Raw genomic sequence first — 21,215 nt, forward strand, 5'->3', positions numbered from 1 at the left:
TTCAGACTTACCTGCAGAATTCTCCCACTCTATAGATTGTCATCCTCTATAGTCCACTCTTGTCTCTACCTGCTCTATTCACCCTTCGGGATCACACTGTTCCCCTGCCCCCAGTTCCCACCCGTCCCCAGTGGTCCTACATTTATTCATCCATAGACACACCCCCTACAAACCTACCCCAATCATACTAACCTTATTTTTACCACACCCAGTCTTTATCTCAAGACGTACCCACTGATACTTTATCTGTCATCCCCTTTGGCAATATATACCACCTACTGCCACACATCCTAACCTACCTACAAATCCTATCTCAACTTTAAATTCCTACCTCTCTAAATATTAAATTCTCAATTATGCCGTACCAATTACAACTATTAATAGTAGTCTCTCCTACCTGTTCCAACTACAACCTACCTCTTAACCTCCTATGAACAACCCCTCTACTCTACCCTCCTCTTCCCTTCCAAACACTTTAACACCTACACTAGCCATATTTCCAAACTTCATTAATGTCACTTGCAAACCCAGCTACTTACTAGCTAAATATCTGATTAGTACACCAAATATAGGAACCTAAAAATAAAAAATTGTTAGACTTCCATTGTAAGCATCTCCGATCTAAGCACCTTACATTCCTCCACTCCTTAATAGATGGGGACATTCATCCTAACCCTGGACCAAACTATACCCATATCACCACAAACTAACCTATACAAAACAAGCCCCCTAACATCGACTAAACCCTCCAATTCACTTTAGCTCATCTAAATATACATGGTTTCCGCAATAAAATAGCTCAAGTTCATGCCAGTCTAGATGTCAATCACTTTGACATTATCAGAAACATGGCTTAAACCTGCAATAAGACAATGAAATTACCCCCCTCCCAGGTTATAGCATCATTCGCCTTGATCGCACAATCAAAGGTGGAGGGGTAGCCATTCTCTACAAAGCAGAATTACAAGTTGGCACTAAATTTTACCCTAGCATTTGATAAGTGCCGAAATAATTATCTCTAAACTCCAGCTTAACAGACAAAGCCTTTTAACTGCTCCTATATTCCTCCAGGAAATAATAGTATACTTGAATACATTCTAAAATGGCTTTCTACTAACCTCCCTCAAGAAACCATAGCCCTTATTAACCTGTATGGTTTCTCAAGCTATAAACTCTACCACCAGAATAAACTCCAAGTACCTTGGATTGGATACTCACTAATAGTCCACATCAAACGTATACAACAGGAACCCTTCCAGATGACCAAAGTGACCATTCACTGATGTATATTATCAGACATGAAACTAGCCTAACCATCCCTAACACTATCAGAACAGTCCACACCAAAAAGTTTTAACCCTGAGCTGTTCCAAACCGAACTTAAACAATGCAATTGGGCACCTCTTAAAGTATTCAACTGCTTTATTTATAGGGAGAGTTTACACTAAACAATCCTAGACCATCACACCCCAACACACACTATTAGAATTAAAACTAAACCAGCCCCTTGCCTCTCAAATACTAGAAAACTAATCCTTTGCAGGAAAAATCCTGGGCTAAATGGTGTACTAAGAATACTACTGATCACCAAACCTTTAGACAGCATAGAAATATTGCAAAAAAGCCACCCTACAAGATAAAGAACCATCTCCAACTAAAACAATCCTCCCTCAAGGAACCACAAATATTTTGGGCTAGTATTAAACTTCTATACCCAAGCAAAACTATCACCCCAACCCTCTAGGCTCCAACCCTGACTATCCAATACAAACAGCCAACACCTTCAACTCTTCACTGATACTATCCAAAATCATGCAAACCATCTGTCCCCTGACACCTCTAATCTGCCTACTCCCACTACCATCCCCCCCATTATTCCATTTAGAACCAGTACCTACATCTGCTCCCTAATCCAAAAGCTAAAACCAACCACCCCCTCAGCTGACCAACTCCCAGCAGAATTCCTGCAAAAAGGAGCTAAAGCTATTGCTTATCCCATCTCCATACTGAAATAGCCATAAAGGAAGGTACTATCCCATCTGTCTGGAAAATTTCTCAAATCATCCCACTACATAAAGGCAGGAACTCCAATGCCTTTTCCAACTTTCGTCCCATAGCTCTACTCTCCCCACTTGCAAAAATGGTGTATTCACAAACTACTTAACCACCTTCTCCATAATCTACTAGCTGTCAACACAGTTTCCGACCATTCCATAGTACCACCACTGCCTTGTTATCCTTCACTAACTGTATCAACAAAAACCACAACAATATTCTTCTGCATTTGTTTTATCTAAAGCCTTCGACATGGTTAATCACCAACTCCTTCTACACATACTGAAGTTCCTTTCACTTGACCCTCTCTGAATTGGTTCACATCTTACCTTAAACAGACAACAGGTTGTAGTCTGGCAAAATAAACTACTGAATCACCTTCCTATCTCACTAGGTGTTCCACAGGGCTCCATATTAAGCCCAGTCTTAATTTCCATTTATATAAATGACCATCTAGCCATTCCACTCTACCTGCATTCAATATGCAGATGACTCTACTATAATCTGTTCAGCCACATCCCAGGCCAAACTTCAGTCTCTTACACAAAGCTTTCAACACTAACAATGGTTCTCTAACCACTGTCTCCTCCTCAACCCCCCAAAAACTAAACTGTTGCTCTTCACACCTACCCAAAAGTCCACCTCTCTACATTATCACTCGCATCCAACAATGGTACTCTTATTTCTCCTGACCCTACCAACAAACTCTTAGGAATTACAATTGACAACCTAAGCTTTACCACAAAATCTTAACAGAAAACTAGGATCCCTCTACAGAATCAAACCTTTTCTTACACCAGTAGCTAGGACTGCTATAGCCAGAACCCACTTAATCTCAACCCTATTCTATGCTTCTCCCATATACACCAACCTCTCTAAAAAAAAAAATAACCTCAGCAAACTAGCTACATCATATAATATTGCTAGATTTGCTGCAAGCTCTCCTTTCAGAACTCACCACTGTATGAATCTAAAACTAGGCTGGTTAGAATTTCTTAACCAGCTTCGATTTCACCAACTTACAATAGCCCATACAACCCTGCATCAACCCAGCAATGCTCCAATACTCTCTCTCCTCATACCATATAACAGATTCTACACTCCTCAAGCAATGATTAATACTACCAAATCAAAAACTCAGCAGGCGACTCCTTGTTTAACTCTATTGGAAAAGTATGGAATCAACTACCACATGATCTTACATCTCAGACCTCTCTCCCACTTTTTAAAAGGAATCTAAAACTATATCTCAACCACTGGTTATGCTCCTGTACCAACCCTGACTAACTTTCATCCTTGACTTTCTTCTGACTACATCCACTATAATCCTCCCTGCAATGCCTCTATATACTATGTTCTGCATATAAATCTGTTTAATATTGTCACGGAGTAGTATAATGCACATCTTTTGAAAAAAAAAAAGTTAATTTATTTTTGAAACCATGGCTACTTTTTTAATTTCTGCATGGTTTCCTGGAGCTTTTCTCCCTGGGCCTCTAATGAAAATGAACATGTATCCAGTTAGACTAGCCCGGTCAACAAATGTAAAATTAAATAAAGTACTTTGCTTTATGCAGAGTGGAAGACTGTTCTGTAGCTGTATTTCCTGATATTACTGATCCCTCCAATATGTCCTGCTTATGTTGGAAGAGATGATTTGATTTGATTTGGTGGTTACACTACCATTGGACTTTGCTAGATATGTCAACATACTGGATATGGCCCTCCCTAATTGGGGGGTTCTCTACACACCCCCTAGATAAGTTCAGACTACAAAACTTTCCTTTAAAATAACACAGAACCCAAGCTAACCCTGGAATGTTCAGGCACTGTTTTAAAGTCAACTTATCACTTAAGTGGTAACCTGGTAAACTTGTTCACAGAACTGTATATAGGGGCAACTCTGCTACCAAGAATAAATACAAAATTAATTCAAACATTCCACTCTGGTGGAATCATTCAGTAGACAGTACTGTATAAAGAAAATCATGACAAAATTTAGGTGCAGCACCCAGCAGGGTATTGGTGCTCTCAAACTCAACCCTGGGGGCCAGTCTACCAAACCCAAACTTGAAGTAAACCTGTCGTTGCAGGCCAAAGGACTGCTGCAAGGCATTTTAGTTGCATCTGCAACCTCAGACTGTCCCTTTTCTCCACCATCTTCTCCTAAAATGCCATAATACAACTCCCCCCAACTCACCAGGGAACAGGTCCTTTGTGCTCGCCATAGGATCATACCCTTACAAGCCTAGCCAAGAGTTTATCCCCAAAAGAGAAGCCAATTGGCACCTGTTGCCCCCATCAGAGGGACACAGGTGGAATCCCTGGGACAAATTTGTGGTTGCCTATCCACTCATCAAGGTTGCACTTGACGAGGGTCAGTGACCGACTTTGATGTGTATGGAGAGTCTATTTCTGAGACTGGGTAGTCTCTGGGGGACAAACCTGTCTAGCAGGTTTTGCTAATGTTGCATATTAGGTTTAAGCCTTTCAGGTACTGTGTGAGGAGTTAGACTTGGATATGGAGCATCTGTAGACTAGCATCTATATTACAAGATTGAAATTTTAGTTAATCAAAGATCGATCTAATATTGAAACCTAACCATGTTGAATGACTGATTTAACCCAGGAAACATTTCCCTTGGCTGCATTAAAAAAAAAAAAAAAAACTAGATCCCAATTCAAGGGGGGGGGGGCTGTGCCTCCCACCCCCTAACTAAGTATACAGACTCCAAGATCACTCCAAATTGGAGAAAAGGGTATAGTCCATGTAATGGCCAAGGGGAAGTGTTTCCCTGGTTTAAATTGTCTGTTTGACACTGGGTTTCAATAAGATCAGTTTTTAGTTATTTGACATTTATATCTTGTAATATATAGACCCTTAGACCAGTGTCTGATTGCCTTGTAGGTGAGAGACGGATCCTCTGAGCAATCTGTACAATAGAGTAGTGATGGTGATTTGAGCCTGTCCAAGTAGGACAAGTGTTTGAGGCCATGGTTTCTCTGAGGTATTTGTGGCCTATCCAGTTGGTGCAGGTGTTTGGAGAGGTACATACCAAATGGGCATTGGCCTCTTATTGGCCTAATGAGGGAGTACAGAGGTAACCTTTTTTCTGGATGAAATGCCTATTCCTTTACTTATGAGATGAACCAAGTAAAAGGTTTTTCTGACCACTGCTGCTACATGATGGTCAAATGTGCGATTGACTTGTGTACCCAGGTTTCTCACCACAGGTGCGCTTAGAGGGTTGCTGCTAATGTGGTAATCTGTAGGGGCTGTGATTTTGCCAAATGGTGTACATTTTTTGGCATTTAGCTTAAGGCCATGACTTTGGCGCCAGTAATTTGTTGCTGAGAGACTTAAGTATGTTAGCATCATTTGGGGAGTCTGACAGCACCCAACCTAGTCATCTGCAAACTTGGACAGCCATAGGCTTGTCTACCTCTGAGTAGTAATGTCAAATGGGGGTCCCAGGACACATCCCTGGAGACCAGTAGTGACCGGTGTGCTGTCAGATGGGACCCACAAGATCAGAACAGGTGCCACCATCAGTGGCCAGTTGGCCACCCACCTGATGAGAGGGATTTACATCAAGTTCTGTTAGCTTTTTGATGATTACTGAGTGGAGGATTGTGTCAAAGGCTTTGTCAAAGTCAAGGTAAGTTGTATGTGTGGACTTTCTCATCCAGTGGCCTGATGACAGTCTTAAAAAAAAAAAAAAAAAAAAAAAAAAGGTTCAACAGCCACGATTTGCCCTTAAATCCAAACTGGGTAGGGCCAAGTGCTTGGAGATTGCCTATTACTTGTTTGAGGTCCATAATATGCTCCATGGCCCTACAGATCAGACTTGTCAAGATAATGGGGTGATGGTTTCCAGGGTCAGAAGTGGCACCACCTTTGTGCAAAGTGACAATGGCAGTTCTCCACTTTGCTGGAATGAAGCCTGTACTTAAGCTATGGTTGAATAGGGTGCTCAATAGTGAGAATAGTTCTTGCTGGAAATGTTGCAGAATACAACCTGGGATACTATCGGGTCCTATGGAAGCTGTTTTTTTGCCTTTGATAGGGCCTTTAACACACTTGATCTATGGAGATGTGAGGTGCGGGGCAAGTATCGGGGATGTTGGATGAGCCTTTGGGGAGGGGGGGGGTGAAGTTTGCACTGAACCGGTCTGCTAGCAGGTTGGTTAAGTCAATAGATTTTAGTGCAAGTGGTACTGTTAAGAACTAATTCAGAATAAACCTGGGCTTTGCCATGCAGGTTTCTGACATAACTGAAAAAGGCTTTGTGATTAGCCTTTGTTTTGGAGGCTAATTTTGATAAGTGGCTTTGGAGATTTTCACTAGTGATCTAATCTGCTTGTTGAGGCTAAGGAGGGAGTTTTTCCAATTGGGAATGTGTGCCTTTTTTTCCCTTGAAACAGTTTCTTCCTTTTGGTGTAAAGGCTGTTGCTAGAGGATGTCCACCACATAGGTTTGTTTTTCCTTGAGGAGCAGGTTTTAGTTCTGTTGGGTATGGCTGAGTCCATGCAGTTGTACAGGTGCCTGTGTACTGCACTGGCATATTTGTCTGCATCCTCTGAGTGGGGGATGGTGGTGTTGAAGCTACTGATACCCTCTCTTAGAAGGTTGTAGTAACATTTTTGAGAACGTTTTTTTGCCTGGTTACAGCTGGGAGGATAGAAACTTTGAATGCGACAGACCAATGGTCTGATCTTTCTAAGGAAGAACTTACTATGGTGGTGGTGCAGCGGTCCTCCATGTTGGTGAGAACCAAGTCTGGAATGCATCTCCCCTTGTGGGGGATGAGACAAATTGGTCTAGTGCATTAGAACTGAAGTCAAGGAATCAGATGAGTGCATTAGAGCAAGAATAGTTCAGTTTGTGGTGGGGTAGTTTGTTCCCAAGGGTCAGGGTGTTAGGGGGTACCTTGATGAACTCAAGTAGGTCCAGGTAGGAGTGGGGATGTTGAGTCATGGAGGGGGTGTCTATAGCTGGCTATAACTTGGATGGGTGTCTTGCCCAACTGTCAGTTGTACCTGGATTAGTTCCAGTGGGTCATGCTGACAAGTCTGGTGTGCTTGTCTTTACTGAAGAAAATAGAAACTCAAGCAGCAAACAAACACAAACCAGCCCAGACGTTGAAAATGTTGAAACACAGGTGCCCAGTAGGAAGGTAACTGGAATAAAGAAGCTGAACCACGACAAAGTAAGATCTTTTTTTAATACAAAATGATGAGCACTTTTGCAATGGTAACCATTGCTTCATCACAGCTCATTCAAACAGCAACAGCACTTTTATTCATTACAAGAATAACCAATCCTACCACTCAGTTAATTCAGCACTCTGCAATCAATTACTATAGTTACATTTTGCCCTTGGTTAATTTCTAAAGTCAAAAACATTCTGTTTAAAAACCACATACACAAAATATAGGCAAGGATGTGGATATGTATAAATAAAATACATAAGTCCATGAATAAATACTCATGTTCCCCATTTAGTAACTACGTATGTGCATAGATATAAACATAAAAATATGTATAAAAGTTAAGCAGTACACACGACAGCTTAATGAATACATATATTCTGCCTAATTGCACATGTCTACCTAGTAAATACATATACTTCAATACATATATTTCAACAAGTGCTTGTCTTTAATGATATCTATGCTAAAAGCAGCTCAAGAAGTACTGTCATATTGACCCTAAGCCCTGCGTGTGTTTGTGGTCTTCTCTTGTTCAAATAGTATTTTTTATTTTAACCTTCTAGATTTTAGTACTGGCTTTAATGGATCACTATCATTCAAACCCAAACCTCTGTGCTCCTAGACGTAAAATCCATTTTACTTCCATATTTTCAGTAGTATTGACCCATGTCCCCTATCCTATTGCTGACATTCTGGATGTGTAAAATCTGAAACAAAAATATATGGTCACCCCCCCCCCCTTATCCAATGTATGCTTAGCCAAAGCACTATACAGTTGCCCTTTTCTAGTGCAGTATAGATGGTCCCTTATCTGTTCCCTAAGGTGACTGTTAGTTTTGCCAATATAGAAGTGGAAACGTTGTGCATTGAGCTACATACACTATTTTCTTAGTATTGCAATCAGCAGAATTCCTTAGCTCCCATAGATGCCCTGTTTCAAGGTGCTTAAAAAAACTTGATTCATCTATATAAATGCACTGTGTACATTTTCCACATCTATAGGTACCATTCACTGTGTTATCCATCAGAGCAGGTGTCCCTGGATAGCAAAGCTGCTGTTTCAGATTTTTCTTATTTCTAAATGCAAAATGTGGTTGTCCACCCACTGTTGGCAGTATCCTCATCTAACAACAACATATGCCAATTTTGTCGTATGATGGTTTCAAACCTTTTCACATCCCTTATATATGATAAAACCATTGGAATGTATGGTAATACACTATTCCTAATACCTACCCTGTCACTACCTAATCTATCAGAGTAGTAGGGATTATCTTTACCTTTTCTTTCTTTGTGTACCTTATGGTACACCTTATCAATTTCATGTTCACTATTCCCCCTATTAATGAAACCTGTTCTTAGCTTAGTTAACTCATTTCTATACACTTCCTGTTGACAACATAGGCGAGTTATTCTCATTGCCTGGCCTCTGATTGTTAGTAAAAATCCTAGGGTTTCTGTGTACTGGGTACTGTTTCTGTGTAGAAAAGATGGTCTGTAACATTTTCCTATGTAGTCTTGTTAGACCATTGGCCATTTTCTCTGTATATGGTAATGTCCAGGAAGTCAAACTCATCTCAGAACAGTTTATCATCAAGTCACTGGTAGTATTTAGGTATGCATACAGGGATTTAAATTGTTTATCACCTTTCCAAAAAATAAAAATATCAATGAAATGCCTATAAAAGGCTATTTGGGGGTTACCTAATAGATGTTCATATTCCTAGTTATCCATAACCAGGTTTGCATATGTGTTGGCACAACTTGTGCCCATGACAACCCCTGACAACTGCTTATAGCATATACCATTGAACATATGTTGCACTCTAGTACCAATTCTAGTAACATACAGAGAAAGTCTGAGTATTGGAGAACTTTCCCTGCCTTGTCAACACTGATTTCACCATGTTTATCCCCTGGTCTTTGGGTATACTTGTAAATAAAGACACATCTAGTGTGGCCAGTATCCCCATATTTGCTGTTCCCATTTGCTTCATTGCCCTGTAAAGGTCCACTAAAAACTGTTACGTCTTTCAAGACATACATGTTAAGTGCTGTCTTCAATTCCTTATCCAGATATATAGAGAAGGGTTTTGTTAGCCATCCTGCCCCTGCTACTATAGGTCTAAATTTTGGGTTATATGGGTCTTTGTGTATCTTGGGGAGGCCATGGATTTGAGGTATGAGTGGATTTTCAACAGTGAAATAAAGATCTTTACTTAATAGTTCCATACACATGCATTCATATAAAGTACTAGCAATCTGTTCACTCATTTCAAACACAATTGTTGGTACTTTAGCATATACATTTGGATCCAATAACATTTCTTGCATAGCTGCTGTATTATAAAAGTCAGCATTCAATATCACCACTGGTCCCCCTTTGTCAGTGGGTCTTATAACTATGCTATCATTAGTCTGCAAGTCACACAATGCTTTATGCTCACTCTGTCAAGTTATACTTTCCTTCTAAAAAACTATTGTTTCCTGTGCTATAAATGGTATTTTCACAAGCTTTTAAGAAGGTTTCTGTATTATGCGGCAGTATTGGTACATACAGACTGTTTTTCTTAAACTGAACATATCTTGCCATTTCCAAATTGTTGTTTCAATGTTGCATTTCTAGTAAACATATGTAGGCATAACAGATTCACTAATGCCCATTTTAGTTGAAGGTATAAAATGTAAACCTCTGTTTAATAGTCTCAGCTGCAAGACGGTTCATATTTGGAAATATTCCATATTAACTCTCCTGCCTATACCCCCACATTTTCTTCAAAGTGTGAGTTTGTAACTGACCTGGTGCCTCTTTCTGTTTCTGGCCCCTATAAGTGTCCCGTTCCATGGATTTTCTCCTCCCTGCTCAAAATGGTAGGGGTAGAACAGGAAAAACCTGTTGTCATCCTTCCATATTAATCTTCCTTCTTACCATTGCTGTAGTTGTAGAGGCAGCTGCTGAAGACTATGGCATTGGTGTAGAGTAAATGGAATGTACCTCATTTGGTGAAAGGACACTCCTTCCTGGCTGTTGATTATTTCCTCTTCCTCCCTGAGTGCATTGGTCATCTCTTCAGACTATACCCGATGCTCCGCCCTTGGTCTCTCGCCACTCAAATGATGGAGCTCGCCCTCTCCTCTGCTGGGAGGCTGTTGGTGGCACCTCTGAGTGTCAATTGGTTTCTCTCATAAATCGCAAATTGCGGTTGGTAATGGACTGCTCTGCAGGTTTCGGCCAAGTAAAGACATGCTGGTTGGTGAAATCTGTTAAATCCCTACACAGTTTATTTTTCTTTTGCTCAAGCAGTCTGGTTTCATAGCGAAGTATCTTATCAATTAGTTCATGCATGAAAACTTCAGTAGCTGCTTCCCCATAAAGCACAGAGAGTTCGTGTTGTTGCTGACCTATCTTTTCATAAAGCTCTTGTTCCACTGGCTTGAAAAAGTCCAGCAACAATTGTATATATGCTTTACTGGTGTTAAGATTAATTTGTTGCCACTTTGCTAACAAAGTGGGGTAGGTGTTTCCATATGCAGGCATACTAAGTACGGAGTCCCCTTGGTATAACATTTAGATTTAAGCAGGCTTCAAAATGTAACCGTTGGCTCTGAACTGGCTTAAACCTATACAAATCATTCTCCACATTTCTTTACAAAATTGCTTATCTCAGCTTCAATGATGATAGCATTAACAGTTTCAGAGTTCATATTGAGCACCTGTTTGTAGCAGTGGGTTATCTTGATTTGTCAGCAAATTCAGAAGTCTCCTTTCCACATTTACACAAACTGTTGCATCCTCTGCAATGTTTACAGTACCTTCTGCCATCATTAGATACACAAGCAGCAAACAAATCCAAACCAGCCCAGACATTGAAAATGTTGAAACACAGGTGTTCACTAGGACGGTAACTGGAATAAAGAAGCTGAACCACAACAAAGTAAAATCTTTTTGAATACAAAATGGTGAGTGCTTTCGCAATGGTAACCATTGCTTCATCAGATAGTTCATTCAAACAGCAACAGCACTTAAATACTTTAATTCATTACAAGAACAACCAGTCCTACCACTCAGTTAATTCAGCACTCCACAATCAATTACTATAATTACATTTTGCCCTTGGTTAATTGCTAAAGTAAAAAAAAAAAAAATCTGTTTAAAAACCACATACACAATATAAAGACAAGGACATGTGGATAAATATAAATAAAATACATAAGTCAATGAATAAATACATATGTTCCCCATTTAGTAACTATGTGCATAGATATAAACATTAAAATATGTATAAAAGTATAAGCAGTACACACTCAACAGCTTAATGAATTCATATATTCTGCCTAATAATTGCACATGTCCACTTAGTAAATACATATACTTTAATACCAAGGCTCAGGGTGTTAGGGGTACCTTGATGGACTCAAGTAGGTCCAGGTAGTAGTGGGTGTCTTGAGTCATGGAGGGGGGGGGTCTATATCATGCTATAACTTGGATGGGTGTCTTGCCAACTGTCAGTTGTACCTCGATTAGTTCCAGTGGGTCATGCTGACAAGTCAGGTGTGCTTGTCTTTAATGAAAATAAACTCTACCACCCTTAGTCTTCCTGACCTCATTTTGGAGTCAGAGTGTGTGGAATGAGGTATAGCCTGGTAAGGCAGGGGTGCTGTCTGCAGCCCTGAGCCAAGTTTCTGTGAGGGCACAGACAGTATCTTCTAGTGCAAGGATAGCCTCCAGTGAGTGCATTTTCAGGTTAAGGCTCCAAGCGTTAAGCATCATGACCTTCAAAGCAAAGAACTCTACACGGATGGGACCTGACAATATCCTAAGCTGCTGTCTAAATAGTATGAAATATGACCTGTCAGGCCTGCCCAAATCCCTGTTTAGCAGTAACTTCCAAATGGCTTTTTTTTGCCTCAAATGGGGAACAACAGCAACAGTCATCAATCTGTACAAAGGAGGGCCATCTACACACCATGGAAACAAGTTTCACTAATTTCCTCTTCCAAAGCCATACAATGAGTTATCATGGAAATGATCAATAAGAAGTCTCCAGACACTGGACCTAACTCTCTTTCCCAAGGGTAGGTTGTCTACTCATCCTGGTGGACTTTAAGAAGGTTACCAAAGAAGTGGATGAGGACAGAATGGTTCACACTGCCTTTCTTGGCCTGGCCAATTTATCTGACACAATCACTCATAAAGGCATTGTTCTCAAACTTGAAGTTGGGTATTAACTCTTGTGTCACCTGATCCAGGGCATTAGAATTTGGGAGTCCACCTTTACAAAGAGCCAGTCACCAGCAGAATCGCTCTGGGATCAGTCCTTGGGTGACTTTTTGGCACTTCTCTGAAAAGAAGGCCAATGTCAAGGGCCTCTGACCAAATTTGCAGATTATTGCAAGTTAGCAGTCATAAAATTCTCCCCAACACTAATGGTCTCTAAGAAGGGCTGACACAGGTAACTGATGTCAGAGCCATAGACTAAAACTAAATGCCAAGAAATGCATAATGGTATCCTTTGGGAAGTCTGCCATCCCTAATAAATATATAAGCACAACCTTCAATTGACCCAGTAGTCAGAGACTTGGGACACTGAGACAGTAATCTAACCTTTGACCATCACGTGTCTGCAGTAATGATGAAATCTTTGTTATGCAAGTTCTAAACAAAGGTATGCATCTAGATCCAAGGATGTCGTTGGTCCATTGTATTCAACACTCAGGCCTATCACTGAGTACAATGCCCCTTTGGTATGTACCCAACCAGGCACATCTAACAATTGGAATGTTCACAGAGGTTTCTCACTTAAAACACAGGGTGTAAATAACATGTCCTATACAGACTGCCTCAAAGACTTATTCTGTCTCCTACAGTCTGAGTGGAGATCTGGTCATGGCATACAAGGCATCTTCAAACTCTAGTCTTGAATGGACTTCCTGCATATCTGCAAAAACAGTGCCAGAAATACCCATTCCCAGATGTAAACCTTGCCTATGCTATAAATAGGACATTCTGGAGAGGTACATATGCATCCTAGAGATTACCCCTTTTCTGGAATAAGGGTCCCCATCCATGTGAAGCATAGTTCCTCTCTAACCAAATTTAAGTGTAACTTTGATATCTGGATGAGAAACTACAAATTCACTTCTTGTTTGGCACCTTTGTAAGAAACACAGGCAACCTGTAAATGGTTCATCTCCCAAGCCCCTGCTTAGATTACTAAGTGTATCAGAACCTGTCAGACTTGGGATGTGGTGCTAGGCTTAATGCCCCACTGATCACTGATCTAGTACACCTATGAACATAAATGTGTGACAGGATAGGATCTGAAGCTCTGTACATGGGACAGAGGTCACTTGGTAGCCTGTACAGTACTGAGAGGGACAAAGCTTTGAGATTGGTCAGTTTCTATGATTTAAGCACTTGCTTTCTTGATGAGAAAATGTTGTGGTTGTTTCAGTTGCATCAAGTGTTTGAACAGGTGCATAAAGAGTAGTGCATTATATTCAATGATTGGCCTAATGATCATAGGAAGTTATTAGACTAATGTCCCTAGAACCTTTTTAAGCCTAGCTATACATGCATCAATTTTCCCAATTATCAATGCCTACTGGCTAGAATGGTATTAGTAATATGCATGTGCCTTAGGGCATCTACAAACTGCTGTCTGTAAGGGCCACGGTCGACAAGCCAGGGTGAATTTGTGATTTCCCATCTGTTGGTCGGAATTGCATTTGAATAGTCTCAAGGAAGAGCTCTGTTTCATGTGAATGAGTCTGTTCCAGAGAGGAGAACCTCTGAGATGCATACCTGTTCCTCCAACGTGTTTTATTTGTCACAGTTGAGGTTTATATCCTTAGAATGGATATTTCTAGTGCTGTTTATTTTGCAAATGTGTAGAAGATGCATCAGGGCTTGATCAGAGAATGCCTTATAGGTTAGGCATAGATTCCATCTCAGTAGCCTATAGGAGACCGAGTACAGGGACATGGCTTTGAGGCAGTCTGTGTAGAACATATTTACACCCTTTTTTTCTTTTTGTAGTGAGGAACCTCTATGGCCACTCCAGCTGTTGCAGGTGCCTGGCCAGGTACATGCCAAAGCGTGCATTGTACCTGATTACTGGTCTTACAAGGGCTGAATATAGTCTGTCTGCAATGTCCTTAGATCTGGATGCCATGCCTTTATAAGTTGCACCACATAGGATTTTTCTCACTGCCACAGACACATGGTGATCAAAGTTCAGGTTACTGTCAACCCAAGTTCCCATGTCTCTTACCACTGGGTCTATGCATAGGGGAGTTAACTAGACCAGACTTAGAAATTATATTTTACAGGAACGTGCATTTAATTGAAAGCTCTGACACATCCAATAGCTATTTCAGATCAGGAACCAATACCAACTTGGATAAAAATGTAGGGTAATGAAGTAAAAATTGGACACTAGGGCATCTCCACCTATCTGTTAAAAAAAGGGAATTTAAGGAATAGGTAGTGTAAATTATTTGCATTATTAGGGAAGTCAGGAATTTTTTCAGGAGTTATAGCTTGTGAGTGGGATAAAATGAAAATGGATTTTAAACACAGGATGGAAGTAAAAAAAGATATGGTTAAGTTGTAACAAGAATTATTTAGAAGGACTGACAAAGGTTAAAGTATTGCACAATAACGGGAATCTCACAGAACAAAAAAGGTGCAACTGTAGAGTGCTAAATAGAAAATAAAGGAGTATCTGGATAACATGCATGAGTTTAGAAAGATTACTGTCTTTTTTTAATAGCTCCAGAGCATAGAAACTTAGGGATCCTATAACAAGAAAAATAACCAGAACTCCTATAGAGATAGTAACAGTATTTTAGAAATTTTATGAAAAATGATATAAAGCAGAGAAATGTGGAAATCAAGAAAGACCACAAATTAAAATATTTACGGAAGACATAAGCATGCTAAGGTTAGAGGTAGATAAAGCTCAGCAATTAAAAGTTAAGATAGGAGGAGATGAGGTAAAAATGAGGATGTATAATCAATCTGTATCAAAGTCTCCAGGAATAGGTAGTATTCCTGTGGAAGTTTGGAAGCTAGGAGGGCGTAAAGTGATAAAGATCTAGAAGGTTTTGTTTAGCAGTATTTAAATGGAAGAAAGCTATGGTAGCTGTAATACCTTAAGATGGCAAAAACCCACCAGACCCAGCTTCATACAGGCCCATTTCAGTTTTAAACCATGATTATAAAGTTGTTGTCCATGATAGCTAAAAGAATGGCAAAGGCGTTCCTAAAATCCATAGATATGGATCAATGTGGTTTTGTGGAGGGGAGGTAAAGATTCGACAACATTAATAAAACAATAATGATCCAGAGAAAAGCAGAATGTAAGAAAATACTGCCGCTGTTGGTGGGCCTTGATGCAGAGAAGGAATTCAGTATAGTAAGCTGGAATAATTAAAACAATGGGAGCTTTTACATTTACTGGTACAATAATAAGGTTAATTAGGATATATGAGGGATTGAAGGTGAACATTAAACTGACAGGGTTCCTCTCTAAGTTGTGTCTGAAAAGACAAATCAGACAGGGGTGACGACTTTCCTCCTTGTTATTTGCATTATATTTAGAGCCATTGGCAAAGAAAATAAGGAACTCAAATTCAAGGATATAATTGGTATAGTAGTTAAAGTAAGTTGGCTTTACATGAGGATGATGTTTTGTACCTGATAAAACCAGAAAAGAGTATCTTAGTGTTGTAGAACATTTTTGAGACAGTATCTTGTCTTTTTTGGGATATAAAATTAATGAAGGTAAAGGCTATAGATGTAAAATATGTACCCACATGTGGATTGGTTGAGTAATATGCATATTTATGGGGTCATAATAAAATGAAAAGGACTATGGATTCAAAAATGATTCTGTTACGGCAGCTAAGGAAAGGTGGGAAGTGACTAAAATAAAGATAATCCAAAAACTGAGAAACTGGAAGCTCTTGCTCTTTGATATGTGTAGCAAGATGAAAGCAGTGAAAATGTTTTTAGTCCCTTTAGTTTTATATACAAGTCAGGCATATATTTATCAACCAGTGGAAAAGTTGTCAATAGTACTTAATAAAGAGTTGAAGGATTTCATCGGGGGGGGGGGGCAAGGGTCACTTGGGATAAGTTATGCCTTCCAATAGATCAAGGTGGTTTAGGATTGACTACCTGACTTGAAGGGATATTTTGGAGCTACAGTTAAGGCTCACATACATAACACAAACAAAAGCTATAATTCAAAGTGGAAAGGGATGATTAGGTAACGGGGAATTTCAAGAAATAAGGAGAGAGTGGGATTTTGAATGCTGATACTTAAGGAGAATAACCATAAAGTAACAAAGTATTTTGAGAACTAAGCCAACATGAGAATGGAGAAAGGAGATTTTGCCGATAGGGTTAACCACAATTAGGGGTAGAGAAAATAGCAAGAAGTGAATGGAATTTACTGGGAAAGGACTGGAAGAGGCCAAGAAGACATTTGGAATGTAGACTAGATACTGCCTTCCCTATCAGGGAATGATAGAGTATAGGCAAAGAAAAAGGGGCAGGAATCCTGAGTGAAAGACTACACTGGTCAAGATTTTTTTAGTTGAACAGAAGCTGTTAAAAAGGGTAATTAGTAGGGCATATAAAACTTTGTACAATTTAGGACTCGAGAAGAGGAGAGAGATCGGATAAGCAATTCGCAAATAAACAATTGGAGAACATATATGTGGCTCCAAAATATCCAGCAAAGTCTGGAAGACAGGATTTTTGCTTTGAATTGTTTGCATAGGTATTTTTATACTCCAGGCAGATTACAAAGAATTTTTCCTCAGATGCCAAATGTTGAAGGTGTGATGGAGGAGAAGGTAACTGAAAGCATATGTTTTGGGAGTATAATGAGTTAGCAGACTTTATAAATTCCCTACAGGGCAAATGGGTGTAACTATAAGGAAATGATTGTTTGAGTTGGGATAACCTAGACATAAAAGTCTTAAGTTTAATTCTGTTACCTGCCAAAAAAGTCATTACTAGAAAATGAAATTTGTAGTCTAAACCAATTGTATTTGAAGTATTGATTATTGTAGCAGAGATAAAAGAAATGGAAGCAGAATCCTTACAAAAAGGTAACACCAAATTACAAAAAAAAAAAAAAAAAAAAAAAAATGGAAGTTGTGGGAACAGTACATGTAGAATGAGGTTTAGGAGGCAGCATAAAGTTTAAGGAAAGGCAGGACTTGATCAATTTATGCAATGCTGGATTGATGATAATTATACAAAATATGCGCGATGTATAATGTTTGCAGCTGAGAATTTAATATGTTATCTTTTATATAAATGTATGTTTGTCTATGTCTTAAGCAACAATTCAATAAAGGTGTTAAAAATGCTGTAATTTGCAGGAGTGGTTGTCTTCCCACAGGTTATAATGATGCATTTAGTTGCACTGAGTTCTAGGCCATAGTTCTGGCACCGGTTATTTGTCTGTGTCAGGCCTTCCTGAAGGATGTCTACATCTTTGGAGGGATTCAGTGAGTGCATTCAGCTTGCAGCTGTCAGCAAATTTGGTCAGCCAAAGGCCCTCTATATTTGCCTTGAATTCAGAGAAACATATTCCAAATAGGAGAGGTCCCAGTACCAATCCATGTGGAAATCCACTAGTAACAGGTCTGTTGATGGAGGTGAATTCCCTCACCTTAATGTAATATGTCTTATCTGTGAGCCATTTGGTTATCTGCCTTTCGAAAAATGTGTCGGTCTGCTTAAGAATGAAGTGGTTGTCAGTAAACATGAGACAACTGCTACATTTGTCTCAGGATGCCCATTTCCACCAGGCTGGCTACAGAGACAGTAGGAAAGTAGGTCTACTATGACAATTGCAAACAGAGATTGTCCACAAATGGAGCACTCGAACGTTGGAATCTCCATCTTGCTGAACATCTCAGGGTCGAAAGTTCATATCAGCGAATGCACAGTGCATTCACTGATATGAACCATGTACAGTGCATTTGCTGATATGAACTTTAAGTACTGTCAGAGGTAGTGATACAGTGTGGTGTGGGAAATTAATCCCTTTCCTCACTGTAGTGCGATCTTGGAGTTGAAATATATAGTTAGCAGTGGGTGTGACGGCGCAGGGGGTCTTGCCCACTGCAAAAACGTGATGTTAGGTGTAGGAGTTTACTGTTTCTATGCCCCTACACAGACATCACATGATGTGTTCGATTTTAATGTTGAATCAGCTAAATTCATTCAACTGATTCGACATTGTGATCTGCGTTTTTTTTCCATGGTTGTGGTTTGGTATTTTAGTCCCAAATAATTTTGTTCATCAATATTATGATTGTAAACCAGGAAAGTGCAAATTCAAGGCTGTGAGTCCTCTTTTTGTGATCTATGAAACGTGATACAATTAGGATTTAGAGTTGTTGAGCTAGGCTAAGAGGTCTAAGGCTGATCTAAAAACAACATTCTTGGGGTAATGCTTCTCAGTGGGCAACCTAGCTGCTTTGCACTCAGCTAGATACTTGAAAAATAATAGAGGAAGTTTTATATGAGAAATTACAACTATAGGTGCCTGCTTCTAAACAGCACACTGCAAACCACTACTGCACAGCTCATCACAAGTTATAGGAGATGAGTTAAAGAGGAATCCAATCAGTAAACAGTGAAAATACAGTATAAGTGCATGTGTGTGTGCATATATATATATTTATTTATCTCAGAGAGCAAGAGCAAGCACAGATCCTGCAGCAATTCACAATTCTCTCACTATTGTGAGTGACACTACAAGACTAAAGTTTCCAGACTAAGTAAAATGCAAACAGAAAAAATGCAATTGAAATTCAATAAATAAAGCTCAGATCCTGCAGCAGTGCACAATTCTCACTATTGTGAGTGATACTACAAGACTAAACTAAGGTTCCCACATTACGTGAAATGCAAGCAGAAGAACAGGCAGAAGAAATGTAATAAATGGGGCTCAGATCCTGCATCAATTCGCAATTATCTCACTACTGTGAGTCATACTACAAAACTAAGGTGTCCAGGCCAAGTAAAAGGCGAGCAAAACAGTGCAGTAGAAATGTAATAAATTGGGCTCAGATCCTGCAACAATTCACAGTTCTCACTATTGTGAGTTGATACTAAAGTCCCCAGCAGAGCCAGATCCAGCAGTAGGTAACCTAGAGCTTACTGGCTGGGGAGATCCCACTGGCTAGAGGAGCTGCTGCAGCATTTAAATTTTAATTAAAAAAATAAGTTACAGGTCATGCCTTCTTTAAGGGCATTCTTCTTTAAGAGTTCCCTCTGCATCTGTTCTTGCAATGCAGATTTACATTTCCTGTGTCAATGCGCACACACACATTTGAGCATTCATTTTCTGTGCATGGAATTTAAACTTGATTGCACTGTATTCCTTCATTTGTCCACAGAATTTAAAGCTGAAAAGATGGACACAAAATTAAGTTTCTTTTGGTAGTGTGTGTGTGTGTGTGTGTGTGTGTGTGTGTGTGTGTGTGTGTGTGTGTGTGTGTGTGTGTGTGTGTGTGTGTGTGTGTGTGTGTGTGTGTGTGTGTGTGTGTGTGTGTGTGTGTGTGTAATGCCCTAGTTAAGGATGACACATTAGTTAACTTGCTCAGGCTCAAATCCTCTACCTTGGTTACAGGAAACAGGAGCCTGAATGCTATACATCAACTGCCAGACTGCTCAATGAATATGAGTTTTGGTGCATTTTTCAAAGAATTCTGAGCTTCAAGGGAAGAGACGTTTACTGCTGCCCATACTAAGTTTGTTTTCAATGTGCAGTTGATTTGTATAGCAAATGGCCATCACTGTTTGTGCTATGAAATTTGAAAGCAGTGTTACTAGCACAACAGCTACCTGTTTTTTTGTGCAGAAGGCTGTGGGTTTTACTCCCACATCATGTAGATAAATTGAAGATACTGTGGTGTACTTTAAGGTGGGGTGGGGATGCTGCAGTCCCAAGTGTGTCCTCTGGATGAGACGACCAGTAACTTTGAACTTGTTCTTGCTTTTTCATTCATTCCTGTTTACCAGCTTATCATTTTTAACGTGCAATAGGCAATTTATTCTTCAGTGGCAGTAGTCACTGAATGTGTTAATGAAACACTGAAATATAAAGTGATTGCCTGCAGCAACCTCTTTAACTGGAATTATTCAAATGACTTGTACTTCTACAGAGATTATGCGTACTGACATACTGGTAGATTCTAATGACAGAAGGTCGAGTGGCCTTTTATGGCCGAAATGTTCTGAGATGGGCAATTTTGTCACTAATGGTTCATATGTTTTGCTTTATTGCTTAGTGGAAAAAAATGTTCAAAACTACAAATTCAAAGCACACTGTAACAAGTGGTGCTATATTATAAAAGGAATATAATTTAATGCAATCAAGAAGGTGCATCAAAGAACACATGCATGTATGGAGGGTCCTAAAAATGTGTGTTAGGGCAGGGCTGTAGCCAGGATTTTCAGATTTGTACTCACAGCTCCCAGACTGCTGTCCAACAAGCCACACCCACATTTACACTGCTAACAAGCTACGCCCCCTTCATGTTACCGATCTCTGAATAGGTCACTGGCAAGTATATACCAGGGTAGTAATTACTTACATGATGAGGCAGCATGAACATTTCCATTCCAAAAGCGCATCTTCCTCGAGTCAAAAAACAAAACAAAATACCTTTTCGTTTACACTTGGGTAGAGCGACCAATTTGCACACCAGGATTATTCTTCCTACTGGAGCTCAAAATTCCTTCAGCTGTCTGGTAGTTGGTATAGAAGATTCAGGCTCTTGTCTCCTGTAACCAGGTTACAGGGTCAAGCCTGATCAAGTTAACTGACTAACCTGCCCCCCCCCCCCTAAACTAGGGAATTACATACCATACCTCAATACTTCTCAATGTCTTAGCATAAGAAATCTGG

This window comes from Protopterus annectens, chromosome 5.part1 (genome assembly GCF_019279795.1).
Source record: "Protopterus annectens isolate FY-2018-M chromosome 5.part1, PAN1.0, whole genome shotgun sequence".
Classification (NCBI taxonomy): domain Eukaryota; kingdom Metazoa; phylum Chordata; order Ceratodontiformes; family Protopteridae; genus Protopterus; species Protopterus annectens.